This window comes from Cygnus olor, chromosome 2 (genome assembly GCF_009769625.2).
Source record: "Cygnus olor isolate bCygOlo1 chromosome 2, bCygOlo1.pri.v2, whole genome shotgun sequence".
NCBI classification, from domain to species: Eukaryota; Metazoa; Chordata; class Aves; order Anseriformes; family Anatidae; genus Cygnus; species Cygnus olor.
The window spans coordinates 73638314-73662622 of record NC_049170.1 but is presented as its reverse complement, the minus strand read 5'-3'; the positions used below and the strand labels follow the sequence as shown (position 1 = coordinate 73662622).

General features: G+C 36.3%; 1 protein-coding gene across 10 annotated transcripts in view; it reads left to right on the top strand.

Annotated features, from left to right (window-relative positions):
- The window catches only part of CDH18 (cadherin 18), a 548781-nt gene that overhangs the window by 380540 nt on the left and 143932 nt on the right, over positions 1–24309 (top strand). The gene's annotated exons all lie outside the window — the stretch shown is intronic.

Genomic DNA, 24309 nt, shown 5'->3' with positions numbered 1-24309 from the left:
GTGCCTGTGATTCTGAAAGATCATCTTGCTCTAGGTCTTTTGGTAGTTAAAAGATAATCTAATCTTCATATTACCTTAGTTCCATGTGACGGCTGGCATATATGACAAGATCATACGCTGACATATATGACAAGATTTATTAATGCGTGCACAGAATAGTGTATGCGCATAGGCACAAGGTGAACAAAAGCTGTTCGATGCACTTTTCTTCAAACCTTTCATGCTCTGAAAGAGTATAGTAATTAAGAGAAAGTTAACAGGAAGATCTGGTATGTTTCAAGAGTACATGTAACACAAGCGTATTACAGCTACGTGAACTGCTTATAGGAAAAAAGATTGAAAAAAAATCTGAATGATTTAAGCTTTTATTGCCTATGGTCAAGGATCCTAAGACTCTTGAGATATATAGTTAATTGACTTTCACAGCATGTTTCTTAAACTTAGTTTTATGAGGAGTGCAACTGAGGCATAGGGAAGTAAACTGAGCTCTCAAAGGCGATGTAACAAGAAGCCTATTCTTCCCATCCCATGATTTATTAAGGAAAAAAAAAAAAGTTTACTCCTTAATTTTGATTCAGAGGAATTACATCTTTCCAGAGTGCTTGGTCTGTGGAAAACGCAACCCCCGTGCATACATGTGCCTTGGCAGTCAGTGTTCCTGGATCTCGGCACCACAACACACAAATGCTTTTTAAGTCAGACAGAAGCACACTTGTTACCAGTATCTACTCGAAAAGGGCTGAAGGCATAATCCAAGACCACAATACAAAGGAGTTAACAAGCAGTGTTGTACACCAAAATGTGTATCACTCCACTGAAGCCCATAATTAACAGGTAGTCATGCTGTGTAAAAGAGGGCTCTGTCCCTCCCATTTCCTTTTCTTCTTCTATGTGCAGATATTGTGCAGAGAGAAATATGTATCTCTACTGTCTTGGTTCAGCAGAACATAAACACTGAAGTGTTGGAGATCTGCAGCCAATGAGACAGGAGGAATAGTGTCTCCTATGGTAATTAATAACATCTAATAGCTTATTAACATATTAATGAGTCTTATATGGTTACACTAAGTTTCTGAACAACTTCAGCAAACCATGCTAACAAGATGGTAATCTGATTTCACAGACTGGCTTCTCAGTTTATGTAAATGGCAAATCATTAGATGTGTTTTCTAAATTATGTTTGGAGATCTTGCCACATCTGTAGAAAATCAAGGAGAATTGTATACAACACAATTGTATCTTGAGATCTGTGTCCTAAAGGGCTGTTTATTTGATGCACCTTCTGAAGAGTTACTAACAGAAACTGGTTATAAGCTTTGTTTATGAACCTCTTCCTGAGCGAAGGGAGATCACGAATCAGCTTTGTCTAGTAAGACATTTTAGGAAGTATGTGTGGTTATGAGATGACACATGAAGAATTTGCTTTCTTGTGTGTTAGTCATTAGAAAAATGTCACGTGTGGAGCAGAAAGTGCAAGTGTTGAGAATGTACCCAAATGTCTACTATTCATCTGGCATCTGTACGGATTACAGAGGAACCAGAGTTCAGGCATAACATTACAGTGAACTTGTTTGGTCATCCCTCGGGATATTTCATTATTTCTTGAAAGCCGTGTTGAAAGATGATTTGAGTCAGCTTTTTCAGTTCTATCCCTCTTGCAATATACTGACGTATGTAGGTATATGGGTAAATATTCTTGGGCTTTTACATTAGTTATATGAGATGTCTGCATTATGAAACTGAAATGAGAATAAAATGGATGATTTGTATTCGATGGCTATGCAGAACACCTTTTGCAATTCCTTTGAAGTTCCTTCCTATATCTGCAGATCACTAAGATTTGTCTAGATTATTTTTCTTGTTGCCTTTCAAGTTAAAGCAAAATAGTTGCAAACCTGAAATGTTAGATGCTTTGAAAAATGAAATGAATTGCAGAAGCTTGGGCTTCATCATAATCAGTGTATCTACTTTCAGGGAATTTTGCAGACCCTGACTAACCTCAGAAAGGTTCTTAAGCATCGCAGTGATTTTTTTATGGTTTTTATTATGATTCAGCTGACAAGCAGAAGCTAAATTTATACTTGTCTTTTGTTTGAAAGATTTTTGTTATGTGGAGGTGACATGACCTGGCTGAAATAATGTAAAAAGAATCTGCATCATCTATCCACTTGGAGTTTTGGAGTGTAAAGGGACAGTTCTTCTCCAGAGCATGATGACTATCAAAGGACACACTGAGAAACCGTGTGGCTGGATTATTCATGTGTGTGAGATGTACAAGAAATACAATTTGAATAATTAATAGACTGATTAATTAATTAATCATGTTTGTTGCTTAATTGAGTTGCGAGTGTTTTGATTTATGGCCTCTAATAGTGAATTTAGTTTACTGACAAGGAGGGAAACTGAGCCAAAGACATCTGTTTGTACATATGTAAGAACCTGCAGATGAGAGAGAAGAGATAATTCCTAGTTCAACTGAAAATCAAACTGTATGATTGGAAAGTAAAATGTGTATAATAGAAGAGCATTTCTTTTCCTGTTTGAGCTAATTAGAATATATACATCAGGAAGACCAATGTCATAACTTCTGTGTACTTTACTCTTCCATTTTATTTTCTGTTTGGTAAGAGGTGTCATGAATATTTTTATAGACCAGATACTCACGTGATTTTTTTTACATTGGATCTGAATATTGTCTTCTATAGAACTACTTTTTGTGAAAATATCGTTACATTAGGGCTACTCCCTTATATTTTTTTTGTGTGTTTCACTTTCACAAATGCTTATCAAGTTAAAAAAAAAAGTTAAACTATCAGTCTTTTTCTTTTTAAAAAAGGAGGTCAGTAGGGCCATTGGATGAGGAATTGGATGGTATTTTGAAGGCAGGGTGGAAGGCGTGGAGAGACAGCATCCAGAGCCGAGTGGTGGAACAGCAGAGAGCACCATAGGTGTGCAGGGTACTCCCTTCTCCTACAGAGGTGATTTTTTTGCTTGCTCCAGCTTACGGTCAGGTCTCAGTCTCCTGTGAGGAACAGTGCAAGCAGTCTCTCATAGCTCAGGACAGCAAGCAGAAACGAGGATGGAGTAGTGGTGAGTCAAGTTAGCCAAAATATGGAGAAAGGACGAGGTGCAAGCATGTGCAAGGGATCTTGGTGAGATGGGGTTGACAGCTAGAACTGGAAGCATGAGGACTGTGAGAGGAGGGTAGAGTGAGGAAAGATGGACCCACTCTGCAGGGGAGGATCTCCAAGCTTTTGGGAAGGTCTCACCTCTTTGTTGAAATAGTGAATGAGAGAGAAGGGGGAACATGTAACAAATATGTACACACCCTTGTAAGTTCAAAACATGTTATTTTCTTTCAGCATTCCTCTATTTTTCAACCTCACTTCAATTAAAACCTCTGTTGTTATTTTCAAAAGTGAAGAAATTATTTTGATGAGCTTGTGTGGCACATAGAATTTGTGCATAATACAGCAGAATATTACCGTGTTATGTTTATATATTAGTAAGAAAGAAGTATAATTAACACATGATAAATGCTTTGAATACTAACAAAGCATTACTGGTATGATCACACATTATTTTTGTATGTAAGTATATTATTTTGTGGTTTGATAAATATAAATAGTTGCTTTAAGAAACATAAGAAAATGAATAAACCTGTTAAATTGACAAACCTTGTGTGTCTTAAGAAATATGAGCAAGAATAACTTTTCTTACAAGATGCTTGTGGTTTTTGCAGATTTTGTTTGGCTCAAGAAAAATATATTGTGCTAGAATTTCAGCACTCCTGCCCGTAAAATAAATTAAATGTTGTTGACATACAATGAAATAATGATTCCTTGAAAAATAACGGAAACCTTTTCCCAACCCTTAAAAAATGCTTAGCTTGAATGTTAGAGTCTGATTTATTCATGAAATTGAACTAGTTTACCTGTCCTTAATCAAAGGAAGATCACAGATTAGGAGAAGATGATTTATACATGAAATAGCTAGAATGTTTTTTCAAAAGACCACAGTTTCATAGGTCAGGAAGAAACCTTAAGAGGTCGTCCATTCCATACCTATAACCCATGATGGGACCAGCTAAACCTTCCCTGAGAGATTTTTATCTACTCTGTCTCCTTTAATCTGAACTCTTTTGCGTCATCTCATTCATTCCCTCTCTCTCTCTCTCTCTCTTTTTTTTTTTTTTTTTTTAAAGTCTGTAGCACCTCCCCACATGTCAGAGTTACTTCTATATCAAATACCAAAACTACATGCTCATGTTGGGGATATTGTAGGGAAATAACTAAAATCATTGCAATCTAAAATGAAGTAATATCCAGAACTAATTAGCTAGAAATACTCATCTAGCTAGTGTAATTATTAAGTGCACTGTTATTAAGTGTATAGGACATGAGATGTCCTCAGAGTCCCAGTGTGGTCCAGTCCATGCTGAATGTTCTTGGGCACAGTGAAGTGTTTCTGGAGCTGCTGAGCCGGTGCAGCTTCTGCAGTTACCTCTCTCTTGCAGACGCTTAGAGCACATCCATAAACCATTAGAAAAAAAGGTATTTTGAATTCTGGGTTAGTAACTAGGTAGTATTAGTGAGTGTGACAATGTAGCTACAGCAAAGTGTACAATATATCTGGCTAGCACTTCCTTTAACGACCAAGCCAGTTCCCTCACCAGATAACGTTTTGAAATATAACCTCTTTTCTCCTCTTTTGCATTAGGCAGGGGAGCACAGTTATGAAAATATTTTGCTCCTCTACCATGGATCATAATTTTTTTTTATTGTCTAAAAAAGTGAACAAGTAAAAGGAGCACTTCAGGCTGGGTGGGAGGAGGAAGGTGTTGTATAACGTACCTTTACAGATTATTGCAATAAAAGGTTGATTTTTTATTTTTTTTTTAGCAGTGGAACAGGTGAAGTTTTCCATTTCTGACTATTGGCAGATGGATAATATTAACAAAAATGTCAGTATAATTATTTATTGGAGGTGGCTGTACAGAGTACAGGTGAGAATACTTTTGTGACCAGACTACTTTGGCAAAAATCTTCCATTGGTTACTGGATATATATGAGAACTGAAACAGAAAGCAAAGCTAGCTGATTTTTTTTTGGGGGGGGGGCGGGGCAGATATTCATATACCATAAGTCATGTCACGCTTGGTGTTGATGAGGGATAGGTATGGAAAATCCATATTTTGCTAGAAAGAAATGTGTTCTTTTGTTGTCAAATAGTGTTTTGTTTCTATTGCACAGGCTTTTCTTTTAGGACATCTTTTAAGACCAAATGAAAACTTGAGAAATAATTATTTTAAATGAGAAGAAAAATACTGAACTCACAAAAGATAGCATGACGTGTATGTGCAATGTAAACAGTAAAATAACATGAGGAGAGTTAAAGTCATAGCATTCCTACTGTAAAACAAATTCATAACAGTAAAAATTAGTCTGCAACTAAATGTGCTAATCACAGTGTACTTTGGGCTATGAAACTTTCTTCTGTATTTTTATTATAAATTGAATTCTGCTTTCATACAGCTTCACTTGTCCTTGAGCATTCTGAAAATTTTGTGAACAAGTATTCCCTTCAAAGGCTAATTTCCTGAATAACAACATGATACTGAAAGTACCTCTTCCAGGGAGAAAATAAATAGTATGCAAACTCCTATATACTGAATGTCTGTGTCCTTGGTGTCTTTCTGCAAAGCTGTTATCACAGCCGTATCACATGCTTTAAGCTGGCTGCCAGAAGCTTTAGTTTTTATATTAGAAATATATGTAGAATTGTGAACATTGCCTTAATTCTCTGCTCAAAAGATGAGGTAAAACAGGAGCTTAGTTTTCTAAAATATTTGTGTTTATAAGCTGTCTTTCTCAACTTGATCAAGATTACATGTAAATAAGTTGGCATCTGCCTTCAAATAATTAAATATGGATATTGTGGCAGGGGATGGGTTGTTTAAACTGGAAATGCCTTTGTTTCCTGCCTATGGAGCCTTTGGATGTTTTTAGTAAAGGCTGAAACACATATGATCCCAAGGCAGAGACCTCCTTAAGTTCGATTTAATTTAATGAGACTTCCATGCTGGCAACCTTAATTCAAAAAAAAAAAAAAAAAACCTCTGAGAAAATTTTCAAGGCACTTAATCATACGGTATTGATAAGTGCATATATTGTTTTATATATATATGTGTGAATATCTATATTACTGCAAACATGCACTTCATTTGTGATATACCTTTCTATAACCCTCCATTCACTGCACAGTTCTGCACCCTGTCATGCTCCCAAAATTCACCATCTCATTCAGCAAAAATTTAAAACAACAGAGGATAATGTTTAAATCTTTACGTGTCCTTTGCATCACAGTATATCAGCGCATTCAGTGTGATTGCAGTTGGAGGTGGGGTTTTAGGAATCATGTGTGGAGCGTAGAAACATATGGTTGTTACAGGCTAGGATGTGTAGGAGAGTACATGGTAAAGGAGGGAAAAAGAGGCATGATGGCAATATTTGAAACACCTACGGACGTAAGACAGTCTGAAGGACTTGAGGGGAGAGTTTGATCAGATGAGGATATGCTATACTGCGCTGAGGAGTGGGACTTTTGTCTCCTTGGAGCAAAGGGTCAATGCAACCTGCTGTTTCTGGGGAAAGAAAAAAAAAGGTAGTTCCACTGTGGAAACTCTCTCTGAACTCAGAAAACTTCTCTCTTTGATCTCCTGCACCATCAGAGACTGTGCAGCTCAGAGCACTGCTTGGCTGACAGGTCACTGCTCCTGCCCTGACCTCATTTATGCAGGCAGCTGAGCAAGCAATTGGTAAGGTAACAGGGATCTCACGTTTTGAGAACCACCTTATCCTGCTGTTCGTGACCTAGTGTGAATTAACGCTGCAGAGACTTCTGCTTAGTGCCTAAGTAGTATTTCAGCTGTGTGATGTCTGCAGATGTTGCTGACAGCTGAGTGATTACCACTTGTTAGCTCGATAGGCCTTCATCCTTAGAATGGGACATATCTCCTTTTGTTCCTTTTTCATTTAGTTTGAATTTAGTCCTCGGTCTGAAGAGAGAGCAACTCTCTCTTTATAATATCTGTATCCAGATGGCTTGCCATTACCTTAACAGTATCTGAGTGGTGCTATTTTGACATGGCAAGATGTTGTATACTATATCAATGTGAACAGTTCACAGAAATACCAAATAATTCAGAGACAGTAAAATTATCATATTCTTGAAAATATAATCAGAGAATTAGAAGAACTTAGTGCTCTTTTCAAGGTCATCTAACAGCAGATATGAGATTATTTACCCTTTTTTATTTTTTGGTCTTTTGTTTTGTTTTGTCTCTACAATCCTGGAAATCTGAGGCCTTCTGAAATTACAATTTTCTCCCTATGTAATGTTATCTAGTATTTACGTCTTGCTATGCATTATTTATAAAGTATGCTTTATAAGTATTATAAATCAAAGCAAACATCTCTAAATTAATATTTATTATTGAAATAGTATCCGTTTTTGTTAGTTTTACCTATGAGTGTTAATGGCATCCAAAGTCCACTGGCATCAACAGGAGTTGCTTCAGTTTCTGCATTTCATAACTCAAAAGAAGAGTGTCAATGAAAGTGATAAGTAGTGATTATGAAACCACTGCACAGAAGTAAATACTTCTCCCTTATGCAAAACATAAGGACCTGTGCAATTCAGACTGTAGGATCCTTCTAAGGATAAGTACTTAGCATGAATTTAATTATAATAATAATTATATATATATATATATATATATATAAAATAATAATAATTAAAAATAGAAATTGATGGTAAAACAAAAATAAACACAGCTAAAATACACTCATTTCCCTTTTCTAACTTTATGCATCACTAGGAAAATCAGGCATCAAATCAGTTATAAAATTTAGCTCTGAAACATATTTTGCAGAAAAAGTGACAAGAAGTATCTGCAATAGTTTTAATTTTAATTAGTGGTGAGTGAGATAAAAAGTCAGTCTAAAATCAAACAAAACTCTTCCATTCCTAGTGTTACTGGAATCTAATGGACCAGTGCCTGTTTTGTAGGATGTAGATTTTTTTTTCCCCTGAAGTTGGGCCAACTCATAACTGTAATGTTCCAATGACAAGTCAAATGTGTCTCACTGACATTTACAGAGAAACAGCTTTGAGACAATCTTTTTAATTTCTTTCATTTTCTAAGTGTATGCTGTAACGCTGAATGCTTATTTTATCAGTTTGCTTCTCATGCTTACAAAGGAAATTCTACACAGTCTGCATTTGTGCCTGAACAAAAATTATATATATGTTAACAGAAAGGAGGGTGAGGGCCATTTCAATTTTCCTGTAGAGTTTTCTTGACCACTCTATTAGAAAATGTGAAATTTACATTTCCAGCCTTTGTTTCAGCCTTTGTTATTTGTAATGGTACAAAATTGTTAAGGTTGGAAGGAAGATAGTTCAGTTGATTGAATAAAGTTAAAAATTATCACTTGAGAGGAAAAAAAAATTCTTCAGGTCTTAGCAAAATGAAATTTGCATTCCTGCTGCCTAATCAGCAGTCTGCTTATTGTCATGAGCTCTGGTGTTAGGCCTCTACTGTATTGGTGAATGTAACAACCTAATGGATTACTACTTATAAGGGATAAATCTGATTTTAGTAATACAAGTAACGTTTACTCAAGTTAGGATGACCAAGTGAAAGCTTGTACTCGGCAGGTGTTTGAAGTACCAATCTTTTTTTTTTTTTTTTTTTTTCAAAAAGAAATTAATATTTTTAAACTTCCAGAAACATATTTGTAGTATTAGTTAAACTAGGTTCAAAAAAAGACACTGGGAGGTCAGGATCAGATCCACAATTTTTCTGGTAGGCCATATGGACACTTACTTCTGGGCTCCTATAATGTAAAAGAGACAGTCTATTATGAAAATGTGTTAATGAAGTAGCTGTAGGTCAAAAAGAGACTGCAGGTACTGTGTTTTGACACCTCCTTGTACTGCTAGCAATAATATCTAGAAATAGATATATTAATGGTCATTTTAATTATCTTCTGAAATTGACTATTTATATATATATTAATTCCCCTATCATTTTACACATACTGTTTTAAAGTATTATTTGTGCCTACCAGTTTCATGGCAGCCAGTATCACTACAGATTGTAATCCTATTCTGCCTGAGCATTTCTTGAGAAGGGAGAATGTGTCAGAGAGTCTCTGAGAAGAAAAATCACTGAAGTGTTCATGATAAATGGCATCTGTATTGATATGTCAGCATAGACATAACAAACACCGAGAAGAGGAAGATATTGCCTCAAAGGTTGAGTAGTCTGTTTGTGGCATTTCATGTACTTGGAATATTGGTGCTGGAGAAAGGTCAGATTTTAACAGACAATTAGTAAGCGGTAGCAGTGAACAGAGCAGCACGTCTGGGATCTCTTACACATATGGGATCTCTTACATGTACAAAAAGAGAACTCTGGTGTTCCTTACTGCAATTAGATATCATGGATATAGGACAGTGCATCATGAGAAACATAAATTTCCTGTCAAGTGTAACATGCAGAATATATTATATGTTTTTATAAAATGTTGGAGCTCTGACTCAATTTCTTGAAATAGTTGCTGTTAAATGCTGTCAAAGGGTAACTGTGGAAGAAAGCAATTCTTAGCTCACTTTCTCTACTGCTAAATTCAAGATACTTCCATGATCAGGATACATCTGTCTTGCAGACAAAAAAAAAAAAAAGAAAAGTTCAAATATCAAATATACGTGACTTTACATTGGACAGCAAAGAACAGATATTCTCAATGAGAAGTGTAGAACTTTGAGGAGATGTTTTTATTTAACTTTTAAAGATCCATATATTCACATAAGAAATTCTTCAGCACACCTTTTGAATGCATGGGGGAGCTTTAATATAAGATAGTTGCTAAGAAATATTAGAACTTCAAATGTTGGATTTGCATATTTTGCATCACAGTTTTATCTGTGGATATCTGAATTGTGTATGTAGATTATTCTTGCACGTCCCTATATACACAAAAAGACCACAGCTGATTTTAGAAACAGGCATATCATGGATTCAACACGGGAATGATTAAGCACATTTGGAATCCAGGTATGGGTTTCTGGAAATTTGGAAGGCTTTTTCTTTCTGGTTGTTATTGCAAAAGTCTATCATCGTTTCTTTTCCTCATTATTAAAATCTGCATTGTCAGTCACAATGAAGAATGGCTGTTCTCTGTGAAAGGAAGGAAGTGCTCTGTGCTGTACTGAAAAGATGGCATGCAGGACTTGTAATGACGTTGTCGGGTGTAAAAAGTAGCCAATGATTACAGGTTACACAATGCAAATGCTCTTAGGCCATAATGCCAGTCAGTCATAAATTATGATATCAATTGGCTTGTAAACATTTTCAGAACTTGTGTTTTACTTGTCCAGAAGTTGTACTGGACCAAGTCTAAATAATGAGTTTTTTATTCTGTGTCACAATGAAAGTCTTACAGTGGTGGCAGTACAGATGTTTACGGGAAGAAGGAGGTCATGATGACTCCAGGAAGAGCACAGAACCAGTAACACATTACCCTGTGGAAACAAAAACCTTACCTCATTAAAAAACCTTGAGCTCAGAAACTTTACTTCGCCTTGGTATTGATTGTATGAAGTATGGAAATCTGCAGAAAAGATTCTGGGAATCCCCCAATTTACATCAGTTTGAGATCTAGAAAGCTTTTGCCGCACTACATAGAAATCATGGCTAAGGGCAGTTTTTTATGTTCCTGTTCACTGGGATTGGTATGTTCTCAGTTTTCTGCTTGTACTTTTAAAAGCATCGTCATCACTGCAACAGTTGTGATGGCTTCATCACTTTCATTGCATTCATTACATGACTTTCATCTATGGAAACGGCTAGTGTTAAACTTCTGTTGTCAACACTGATATTCCTCTGAGTTATCCAACAAAGATGTCAAAAGTAGTGTAGTTGGCATTCTCTATTATCAACAGATTTTGTGGCACTAGTGACCTTTTAAAGAAATTTGTGGTAACATTTCCTTATCATTATGATACAGGGCTTCCAGCAAAAAGCAAGAGTATTACATTACAGGAAGAAGAAAAGTGACGGGAAAAAAAAAAGAAAAGCTTAGGAAAAAAATGTATTGTCTTCTATGGGAGATGTAAAAGAGCAATCACTTGTGAAACCTGTGATGGACACGCTATAGAAAAACATTTATTTTTTTTTACAAACCTGAATTTCATCAAATAAGAATACAAGCTTACAGAAAAGAGATGAAATGGAATTTCAGATTCAGAACCAAATATATATATTTAAGTATTAAATACTGCAGAAGCAGTGAATCAATACTCCAATGAATCGATATTCTGATTGCATTGTCATACCACATTTTAAAATTTAAAAAAGTATATAATGAAGAACTCTTAACAAATAAAATAAGAAAATAAAACAATAGTAAATAAATGCTTTTGTTTTACCTGGAAAAATGCTTTGACATGAGTTGATAAGAAGCTCACAAAAATACGGCGATGAAATCCTTTTGAAAGAATGATCTCTGCAGTTCTTGATAATAAGTGGTAGTCCTTTCCATTTTTTGAGAATGAAACAACTTTTTTCACCTGAAATAGAAGCCATTGGACAGTAGCTAACCTGTTTTCTTTCCACAGTCTTACAAATGTCTCAGCAAATTAGCTTCAAAGACATCAAAACCAAAAATGTGTGAAAGATATTTGGAAGGATGGGATAAAAGGAAGCTGGTAAATTAATTATCTCTCCTTGAACTTTTCCACATAATATTCTTTTCCTAATCAAACTCTGTAATTGAGCAAATAAGTTGCTGACACAATTTTTTCTCTAGTTAAAGTTCATATAACTCACAAGTACTACATCAGAAAATCACACATTTATTTTTATCTTCACAGTATTATTTAGGAACAAAGGAGTAACAAGAAATTTAGAATATCACATGGGGACACTGCAGTTGTTTTTCCTGTGTTCAAAAGTGAATATGCTGTCTTAAGATCATTCATAGAGTGAGGTGTTTGCTGTAGCACTGTCATATAAAGAAGCAAACAAACAAATCAATCATACTTTCCATAAGAGTTTTAGTGCGCTTAACACTCACAGCTTCCTGCTCCAGTAAGCTGTTTCCATCTATCCCGTTAATGTCAGGAGGAGCTGTATGCAGGGAGATGGCACATAATACGAAATTAATTAATCAGGGTTTGTGATAATTAATAGTTCTTTCTCATCTCAAAAAATCTGAAATAATTCTTAGGTTGGCATTCCTGTTCACTAAGGGCATATATGTATTTTCTTTTTTGAAGACCCTTTTAAAATAGATGTGTTCCCTTTTTTACTTCTGTACTGCAGATGGAAAGAAAAAGCAGTTTGATTCTCTCTATTTGCATATAAAAAGAAAAAAATCTACTGCAATGACAGCAGCCTAAGAAAGCACCAGAAATGAAGGTCAATAGTATCTGTAGAAAGTCTACAGAAACAGTGTGTGGAAACAGAAACTGCATTTTTATGCTATAGTTTCAAATGTGCAATATTTTTCAGTAAAGAGTAGCTTTTTGTTGCCTCAGTGAAGTTCCAAATCCTAAACTCTAGCATCTTGTGGTGTTTTCAAAGAAAATGTGCATTTAAATTTTTTCTAACCTTGACCTTTTCAATGTCCTAAGCAAACACTCTGGCATATGAAAATGGGCTTAATTCTCCAGATAATGCCAGTTATGATTTTGGCACCTGCTCTAAGACTATGTTTTCACTGTTCAGGTTTAACTTATTTGTGACTGTGTAGCTAAACAGTAAGGCATTTACAAACATAGCAGTGCTTCAATGTTATAAGTAAATAAGAAGTTTCCAAAGTGTGTGCAAGGCAGTAGTACCATGAACTGTAGCACTTTTATCATGTACTTGTGCCCATGTATAGGAAGGAAAGGCAAGAATGACTTTGGCACTATATTGGCATAATAATACCTCCTTGTTGTAATTTAGGAACAACAAGCTGAAACAAAACATTCTTATCCCAATAGTGATGTAATATAGCCAGGACTTCTTTTGCTGACAGTGAATCATCAAGGCCTTTGTATTCATTCAAATCTAGTCAAATGGCCTTCTACATGGATCTAGGAATCTAAGTTATTACCACAATTATTTATTGATTGTAAAATGAGTTCTTGATGACAGGGACCAAGGAGATGCTGAAAAGTGAAGACCAGTTATTTTATAAATTTGTCTAGAGTGCATGAAATTGTTTTCTGCTCTGCTTTGTGACATATAACATCCAAGGAAACAGAGTCTCTGTATTGCCAGAACAGAATGCTATGAAGTAATACAGTATTGACCCAGGAATTAATTACTTGTTCATACTCATTGAAGCATGACTTTTAGCTGCCATACAAACAAACCCAGCAGAAATCTGGCCTAGATCTTGAGAATTACTTGACTGAATGCAACAGTGAAGCATTCATTTAAAGTCTGACTTTCATCTCTCATAGTTTGACATTTTTTTTCTATTGATGGTGGTTTTTTGATGGTATGGAAAAGAAAAGTTTCTAAATGTCTTGAAATTCTGTAGTCCTCCAGGAATGTTTTTTTTTATAGCTTTATGAATTCATCCCTCCTGCTTTCTCTGAGAATTACAGAGTTCAGAATTGCCAATGGTATCACAACTGGATAAACAGGAGTTTGTTTGGGACTTTTTATATCTGATAGAATCATAGAATATCCTGAGTTGGAAGGGACCCACAAGGAACATCGAGCCCAACTCCTGGCTCCACACGGGTCTACCCAAAAATTCAGACCATATGACTAAGAGCACAGTCCAAACGCTTCTTAAACTCCGACAGGCTTGGTGCAGTGACTACCTCCATGGGGAGCCTGTTCCAGTGTGCAAACACCCTCTCAGTGAAGAACCTCTTCCTGATATCCAGGCTGAACCTCCCCTGTCGCAGCTTGACACCATTCCCTTGGGTCCTATCACTGGTCACTAAAGAGAATAGATCAACGCCTGCCCTTCCACTCCCCTTTGTGAGGAAGCTGTAGGCTGTGATGAGGTCTCCCCTCAGCCTCCTCTTTTCCAGGCTGAACAGGCCAAGTGACGTCAGCCACTCCTCATATGTCTTCCCCTCTAGGCTCTTCACCATCTTTGTAGCCCTTCTCTGGACATTCTTCAATAGTTTCACGTCGTTTTTGTACTGTGGTGCTCAGAACTGCACACAGTACTGATGGTGAGGCCACACCAGTGCAGAGTAGAGCAGGACAATCACTTCCCTTGACCGACTAGCAATGCTGTGCTTGATGCACCCCAGGATACGGTTGGCCCTCCTGGCTGCCAGGGCACACTGCTGGCTCATATTCAGCTTGCTGTCAACCACAACCCCCAGATCCCTCTCTGCGGGATGTTTTAAAACATTTAAAGATGTTTAAAAGATGTTTAGATGTAGAGCTTAGTGATATGGTTTAGTGGAGGACTTGTTAGTGTTAGGTCAGAGGTTGGACTAGGTGATCTTGGAGGTCTCTTCCAACCTAGACGATTCTGTGATGATTCTGTGTCTCGTCGCCCATCTCTTATTATTTATTTATTATTTTTTATTATTTCTGGGTTAATATGGTAATTCAAGTGTGAGAACCTTAGATTACTCATCTCTGAAGCAGAGATAATGATACTTGCCCTTCAATGAGACTTCAAGATGTAAAAATTAAAAGTCCTGCAACTAAGGGGCTATTGTCTAGTCAGAAGTAATGTGGCAAAGACAACCACTTACCTTACACTAATATCTAGTGGCCATTGTGCCTGTGTACTGCTGCCAACACATGTCCCATGGGATAAATGCAGTACATCTCCACTCTGAAGCAATTCTCCTGGCCTTAGAGCAGTACTGGGGAATGAAGAGTCTTGTTTTGATATCTGTTTAGAAATAATGTATTTCTTCAGATAGGACCCAAAAAGACCACCTCAATTTCAGACATGTTTTAGAGTAGTAGTTCAATGAGCTGTTGTCATTTAGCCCTGGGACCTGCAAGCAAGTATATTTGCATAATTATAACATACTTTTAGAAGACTTTGGTTAGCATGTTCTGCAAACAGGGTGCTCATCTAGCTCTTTAAAATCTATGAAACAAATACAATGTGTAAAGTCTAACTTCTTGAAAAAAAGAATAATTTCTATGTCTATCATATCATTCACCCAAGTTAAAGACATCTGAAATAAAAGCTTACTGCTGTGACGAGAGTTCAGGTGAAAACTTCAGCAGAATTGAATTACTTTTTATGTACACTGATTTAGATACACAGTACACTGAAAGTACAATTTCAGATTCTATTTTTCCGAAGATATATAGTGTTCTTTGAAAACAAAACAACAGTTCTATACATAAATGCTTATTGTGTTGTCTATTTTTCTTGTCATTCACTTGAGTTCTTCTTTGGCACAAAGAGAAAATAGAAGCTAATGTTGACCACTTCTGTCAGCTTCGGTACACCTGCTGTTATTTCAGATGTGAGTGCCTATGCACCTGCATACTTCTGCCATTACCCAGCTCCCACCTCCCCACTCCCCCCAAAATAAACAGCAGCAAAGGAGCAGACTTCAGATAAGCACATCTTGCAAAAACAGATGTTTGTGTGCTGTAGTGTTGTACTGTGAAGTTAATACTGTTTCAGTTGCGTTTTTCCTGGATGATTGCAATTCAATTATTTTTTTTCTATCTCAGAAAACCCATTCAGCAGATGGGGGCAATTGCAATTCTGTATTTTCTTCCTCTGTTTGACGAGGGTGTGGAATAGCTTCTTCTAAATTCGTGGACACTGCTATGGATAGTACAGTTATCTCTTGGGCTAATGATTCCCTCTGAGAATTCCATCAAAAGGTGTGACATTGCCCAGAGCAGTATATTTTATTAAAACATATTTTATAGCTCAGACCAAAGGAAGCAAGTCTGTGGCAAATCTGAAGATACTTTTACCACAGAGGCTCAATGAAAATTTTAGTAGCATCAGCGAGACTCTGGTTTTGCAGTGTGCACCAATCAGAATAATTTTATATGCAGATTTTACTACTGCTATGTTATTGTATCATTTCTTTTAAATAACATGTTGTGTCTACATAAACATCAAAGGAAGTCAACATGATTGCTCTTCTTATTAGAAGATTAAAGTGTTTAGTATTCAGTGTTTTAGTGTTGTAACATCAATTCTTTATACATCTCTGCATTTTAATATTTTTAGTGAAGCATTAAGTAGTTTTGCATAACAGAAGTAAAGTAACATGCATACATTTTTTTAGTGTCCTTTGTTAAAAGCTCTTAACTTGTGTTTTCTGTGAATAATTTTGTCATTCCTCTGGGTTGGGCAAGCATCAACAGACTTCTCTCTGGTAGTGTTGTGCCAGGACCCTCTTGTTATCTGTTTAAACTGATTGGCAATGACAACAGATTTGAGAAGAGGAAGTTCCAGTGCTCTCCTTGAAAGAATGTGCTGTTCACAAAACAGAAAACAGTAATTCATTCAAAATTCATAATAGTTTGAACAGGAAAAACAAACAAACAAAAACAACTATCAAACATTTAATTGATTAAATTAACTGACTTATGAAGTACTATGTCTTTTAGTGGTGCTGTCCTTGTTTTGTTGCAAATGCTGTAATTGCTTTGAAATATTCTGATTTTGATGTTTTCTTTCTGGTCATTTGATGTTAGTTTCAGTTCACTTCCTAGTCTCCATTACAGATTTGTATTTCATAGCATTTGTTTCTGCTCAGTAAGAACAGAAACATGCAAGTATGTAGAACTTAATTACTACAGATGTATTTCAGTGCTGTAAAACCAATTTGACTTAAGTAATATTAGCCTGTTTACATTAATATTTAAACCCTTAGGAATTGAACAGCAGTGCTGCTCACTGTACTTTACTTGCCACTTTGTTCCAAATGGATGCTAAAAAAAAATTAGAAATTAGCCTCAATATCATACTATCAAAGTTGGTGTTATGAAATGTTTTCTTTTTCTAATGTAATTATTAATTTATTCAAAGTAGGAACAGTGTTATCATATTTAAATGTTATTTTATGCTAAATTGAATATACAACTAGCTTGTGGAATAAAGTGTATTTGAGGCATATAATAATCCATGAATAGATATTTTTAATGATGGTGAGAACTGCATATATTTAAACAGATGTGTAAATTGGTCTTTGTTTATTCACTTGAAGTTCTGTTATGATAAACTGTCCTGCATATTTGTAAGGAAGGGGGACACATTTTGTATCCAAAAACAAAGGCAGGGGGAGGTTGATCCCCCAAACCAATTTGTCCTTTGAAAAAAGAAAAACAGGAAGGGAGTGGGGGGAAAGTTCTTGTTTGGCAGTAAATAAGAGGCAAAGGATTCTGATCAAGGTTAAATGTATGTAGGGCAAAAGTCAAAAAGTGAGAGCAGATTCTGGCCAAGAGATCTGTTTGATGGTGGCAAACAGGAATTAAGAAGATACATGCCTCTTGATAATACAAAATCTTGATATTTATTTCTATGGAAATAAAGCCAATATATTTCCATTATTCTAAAGTGTCACAGAATAGCTAAATTCATCTTCTGCCTTTTTCTTTGATTCAAAATAACTTCGTCTCTAAGCTGTTTTCAGGCAGCTGAATTACTTTCCCTCCATTGCACCCACACTCATGGTGCAGGTACTTTGATGTCCATCATAGCTTTTTAAGTCTTTGCTTCCCTGGTAAATGAAGCCATAAATGCTTAGACAGAATGGTAGGGGATTCTACAACAGTTCTTAACACAGGGGAATGAGGAAGGAAAAAAAAAAATCTGCATCCCTCTAGATACTGACTCATTGAAAGGACTGCACTCCTTTACTAAAGAAGGGCCCTGTAAAGAAAAGATGTTATTAGCAAAATCAACTGCCAGGGTAGCCATTCCTTTTCTTATTATTCTACATAATATTTTCCATATTTTTATAATGCTGGGAAGTGGGAGGAGAGTGTTAGCGAGAAGGCCAATTGTTTATTTTGCCTGTTTCCAATTAAAATTATTCAGTAATTTTGAGAAGTACAGAATGGACATAGGATGTTTAGTTAAATAAATTTCCTGATTCAAAAGTAAAACTCATGAAACACAGACAAGTGACATAGAGTGTGTTTGAATCCTGGTGCAAAAGAGAGAACTGGCAACTTGAGGAGAAGGAATGGCGCTTATCATCTTCTCCCTCTGTCCTCCATGGTTCAGATACTTGTAATCCACAGCCAAGCTGTAATATGTCCCAGCTATGTAACCTTCTTCTGAGTGGTCTGCTGCTTTGTGTGTTTTGTTGGGGTGGAGTGTACTAACACCTAGTCTAGTAGTTTGTTAAATCATACATATCTTTTGGATTTTAGCCACTGAATAATTGCTTTGTACTCTTAAGTTGTATGTACTAACCTTTCAGAGTCTCTTTGCAAAAGGCCTAATGTGCCTGAAGTTAACTCAGAGTGGGAGGGTTACACACTATTTGAACAAAGAAATACAAATTTGAAAACTATTTTAGATAGCCAAGAATTGGAGAGGAAGTGATAGGAATTGGCTAAGAAGCAAAAAAAAAAAAAAAAAAAAAAGACATTGAATGAGAAATGAGAGCACAGGAAAAATGCAAATCATTATGCAGAAACTCAGAACTGTCCAGATAGAAAGCTTGAAAACAGACTGTTACAAGAAGAATTTAAGTGTGGATGGTAGAGGGATAAAGGCTGGGTTATGTGCAACCTGAATAGTGAGACTGGCTGATTTGGGAAATAGCATGGGCCTGGGTTAAGGAGGGGTGGTTGGAAGCTGAGCAGGGAAGAGGAGACAGAGGAACCTGTAACCGGTGGAGCATGCTCTCCTCTGGAGTATAAAATTAAACTCAGCGTTGTCACGTTTCATCATTACATTCCTGTTTGCAAACATCTAGGCATCTCTGGCAAAGCGACTCAGTCTTCTAGTTGAGGTACCATATGATCAGTCAGTGGCATTACCAGAACTCAGGTTTTGATTTTGGAATTACATGCATATTATTTTTATTGTTTATGATTTGCCAACAGTAAGTTTTAAGTTAATTCTGTGCAGTTACATCAAAATGATCTAAGTCTATATATTCATAGCTACTTCTACCCTCATTAAATTCATTACATTAGTGCAACACTTCTTGATTTTTCAAATCAGATTTAAATTTAGCATGTGTTTGGGAATCTCTTCTTTTTTTTTTTTTTTTTTTAAACAGAACAGCACACATTTTATGTTCAGATCCAAGATTTTTTTGGTAGTCCAATTAAAATTTGGCAAAATTCATTACTAGTCCACTTAAAGTGCCACCCACAGAAGACATCAAGAATTCTAATTGTTCAATTAAAGCAAAAAGGAGGAAGCTGTTTTATCACTAAAAAATAGGCTCTTCTACTTCACTGTCACTGTCAGCCAAGTTTCCTTCTCATTCTGTTCATACCTTGTTTCTGGTTGCCACTTGTTTCCGCAGTGCAGGGCAGCTTGATGATGGCTGAGAGTTGTTAGCATACCACATCCCATCAGAAGAAGGAAAGTTTCTCCTCTGTTTGTTTCTCAGTTTTTGAGTTGTTTGGAGTTATTTTTTATGGTGCTCATCTTTGTGTTTCTTTCCCATTGGTCCATACTTCTATACTGTCCACTAGTTTCTTTTTATTTGTGTTCATTTAACTTCTGACAAATACTTAAGACTACATGTTTGAAAATATAACGTACCTAAGAATTAGATAAAACTATTTAGCAAAAGATGTATGAGGATTAAGGGTAGTGAACAACGCCTGTAGTTAAACAATAGCCACCAAATAATTTGGGTTTGCAGTTAGGCTTTACCCATCTGATTGCTTTGCAGTTGCTAGCCATGGCAATATGGTATTAACTGGACAATAAGCCTTCAGTCTCTGCATTCATTTTAAAGTTGTTAATATGCTGATTTAGCAAATTACATCTATACAAAGATGAGAAAGATGAGTAGTGTTAAAATTAATATAAACAAATAAATAAAACTCATTAACTGAAAAGTTTGTTATACCTCTTCAAATGATGTCTTTGAAAAATGTAGCCTTTCTGCAGTTTGTGCAGGCATAGTAAAAGAAAGTTAATAATTTAATTTGACTGATGGAAGAAAAATGTTTAAGTCTTAGGAAAACAAGGATACCTTGCTTGCTCTTCTGCTAAATCAGTCACACACTGCTGATATAGGCTAGTTAAAGATTGAGGAACCTTCATAAATCATCCTGAAGCCAACCTGTTACTAAATATGTCAAGAAGTGGAGCTCAGTGGGTTGATAAAGGTGACATTCCAGATACGCTCTTCAGCTAGTATTTTCAGTTTCTTTTTTTCATAAATAGGTAAAATTTCAGAGAAATAAATACAGGAATAAAGCCCAACAGGGGATGAAAATTGATTACTTTCTGACTTGTTCTGGTTGTGGGCAGAGTATTTAGTGTAGATGTCGTCATTAAGAGTTTAACATAATAAACAGTAATAAGTAATGTTTTCAGAAGCCAGTACTCTGCGTAGGATAGAAATTGTATTTCCACAAGGACTTCTGGAGCCAGCACAGACTGGAAGTTTTGGGATTGGAGATTACGTTCTCAGAGCAGCATAGAGGGGCAGCTCCCCAGGGCCAGGAGCTTGGGGTGTCCCCAAGTGGGCCAGGCAGGGCCCGTCCGAGCACCCCACCAGGAGCAGGGCACCACGGGCACTGGGCATCTCTATGGGTCTAGGACCAGGCCAAGGTTGGTCCGGTCCTTGGGCAGGAGCCATGGTCAGGCCAGGCAGGGCTGTGGGGAGCTGGAGCCCGGCCCTGCTGCGGCCTCAGTGGGGCAGGGGCTGGTGGCCATGGGGTCACCGTGGAGCCTGGGCCTGGGCAGGGACAGGAGGGGCTGTCAGTGGGTCCAAGCTGTATTAGACTCTACTGGTTAACTGGACAAATTGCTGGTCTGCAAGATCCTTTTAAAGTAAAGTTTGGGTTCTGAAGTGAGATTGCTTTGGGAAGCAACTTGAAACAACTTCAGAAGGAAAAAAAATACAGCTTTTTTCAGTAGCAGTTAAAAACTTAGTGTCACAGGTCAATATATAATCATCATGGAGCTGTGTTGTAATTGTTTGACATCTTTTTCTTGTATTTCTTTCCAACGATATTCATTATTCCTCTCAACATTATGAGTAATCATGTTTCAGTTCGAAATGTGTTTGTATTTCTTTCTAAATTAAGAGACTCCTGCGATGTTGCAGCTTTCTGGCTCTGACGGGCACAGCAGGGGAAAACCACCACCAGATTTTGTGTTTAGCTATGCTATTTATTTGCATTACTATGGCACATTAGTGTCTCATCCTGTGTACGTGCTCCTGCAGTAGTCATTGGCAGAGGTGGTGGCATCTCATGGAAATGAAATGCCCAGATACTTTCTAGGGATCTGTGTTAAGATGACTTCCCCAAGATCACACAAGTTCACTGATGAACAAAGCATGGTACAGGGCCAGTGATAGGTTGGCTCGAGTCTGCATTGCTTAGCGGCATCCCCCTCTCTGTCAAATGTGTCTGAAAGGGATCTAATAAAGTCTTGAATAAAAAGAGTCCATAGGAATTTTCTCACTTGGGGTCTTTCATAAATCAGTGTAGACATAGCTGTAGAAGTGCAGCCTCCCAAACCCTGTATTTGTACCCTAATCAGTGAATCACTTTTACTGCAACTAGAAATGCTTTTGTGGAATAAACCACCTGTTGTGGAGATGATTTCAGGTACAGAGGGAAAAGAAAGAAGTGCTCCAGGTACAGGGACATGAATCTCTCATTAATCTGGTAGGCATTGTCTTAACCAGGGACTCCCAGGGGCTTTCTTCAGCACAATGCACGTTGCAAATAAGTGTTTGAGAGAAACCTTGATATTTTTCTACCTGGGCCAATTTTTACTGAGACACAAGTATTAAAGAAGACAGTTATTTAGTCGTTACAGAAAAACTGAAATATAAAGCAACTGACAAATGAAAGGCCCTTTTGTTACGCAGTAGAAATACTGTGTAGAGTCCTCCTATGTGAATTTTAAATTTAGCATTAGAAATTAAAAGGCATAAATCAAAGTGTTATATTTCAAATAATATACAAAATATCAGGAAATAGGGGAGCAGACACTTCTTTTAAGTCTCTCTTGTTTTCAGTTGTTGCCTTACAACTGCAATGTAAAAGACCTAGTTGCAAATTAAAGCTTTTAGCTTTTATTAATATCCATATAATTTTCTTCTAATGACATTCCTGCCTTCATTTTTCAAATGACATTTGTTGGGTAACATGATATTTAGCAGGAATAGTATATAATTTGGCCACACAGTCAGCTGAACATCTTTTGTGTTTCTTACCTTTGTTAGACATAAAAGCCCTTGGACTCAAAATGTAGCTGCATTTTCTTCACAGATTACAAGTGAAATATTTGTTTCTGCACGATAAGAAACACCTGATGTTGTTAATTTTTCAAATCTTCCATGCATTTCATGCTACCACAGTGAATATGTGTTTCTGCTGTATGGTATTCTGCTGAATGGTACGTCTTCTTTGGATATAAAAATACTTCAGATTTTTGAAGAAAGCTTGATTAAATTCTGCAGCAGTTCCTTATCCCGTCAATTTCTTAGTTATTTATGTAACCATTTTCTTAATTGATTCATAAAACATTCTGATTACCTGAAAAATTAGAATAACAACAGACTTGGATTAAAATGCCAGGATATCTACTATTCCTGTTTTTAGGAATAAATCTCTTCAGAGAACATTTTGGTTTTCTAGGAATATTGAATTCCCAGTGTTTTACTGTACATTATTTCTTTGTCAATAGAATACAGTAGTACTCTGAAGTTAATAAGAGATGTAACCAGAATTTTGCCCATCACTACTCAGAAGGAAACATGTAAGATTACTGCTGTCCTCTAAAGACAAAGCCAAGGAAACAGACCCTTCCTCTGCTTCTTTCTTGCTTTTTTTTTTTTTTCAGAAATAAAAAATAGGTCAACAGTGGTGTTTTGTGTTGGTTAATCAGTCAGATCTTCTTGTGGCTCAGCTCAATATAATGTGCATCAGCAAGTTAGGCTGAGGTTTATATCAGCTGATTATTTTAATTTTATTACACTTCAACCTCAGACCCACCCTGCCCAACCCCCTATAGGACAAGATATAAATTGTGTCACCATATTTCCATAGATTTAATACAGACAGGACGAAAAATGTCATCAAAGTCCTGTATGCTTATTCCCTTTAAAAGAAAACACAAGTTCATTTTAAATTCAAGACAAAGACCTGATAAGAAAGGTACAAGGAAAGAGTGGGAAAATAGCAGCACCTCTGTATTTTATGATATGTCAGAAAAAAAAAAAAAAAAAAGAAAAAAAAAATATAGTTTGAACCTCCAGAAGTCTTATTTTTTTCTCTACCCAACACTAAATGGAAAGGAATCTAGAAGCTGACACCTTGTGTTCCATTGCTTAAAAATAGTAATTGACAATCTGGGCTTTAGTCTGATTGAGTACAGAAACTTAGTAATGCCAATAATTGCAGATACTTGGAGATAATCAGGACAATTGGATAACAATAAGATTGAGTACTTAGAAAGTTTCCCTTCTTACTTCACGTCACTGTATAACTAGCTGCACACTATCGCTTTGTTCTTATTGTGTACCTCAATAAATGCATTCTGTTCTCAAAGCAGTTTTAAATACAAGCACAGAGCTTCTCAGTCTAGCAAAAAAATCATCCTTCCCTCCTAGAGAACATGTGTTCATTTTAAATCTAAGTGGGTAGTTTATTAGAGTCAAGTGAGAGCACTGAGACAGGATGGATGGCTGTTTTGTATGATCTGTTAATACACCAGGGTACTTAGGGACTTTTCCAGTTTTTTTTTTTCTTTTTTCTTTATTTTTTTTCCTTTTTCCCAAGAAATTTTAAGCTTTGTTCTACTCACAAAGTGGTATAATATATGTTACATATATTTTGTAGCACAAAGTATGTATTAGGAACAATGAAAATGGCAGAAATATCAATCGAAGTTCATTATTTCATTATAAATAATTTAAATTGTAAGAAAATTAGGAGACTTTGTAATTAAAAAAAGAAAAAAAAAGAGAGAGAGAGAGGGAGAGAGAAGAAATGGCTGTGTTTTGTAAAGGGGTGAAGAAATCCTGGACGGACATCTGTCTGTGCCACATTACACAGTTTCTGTTTGTAGTAAGCGATGCTGTCCTTGGGGCCATAGAAGATAACATAGGTGATTGGAC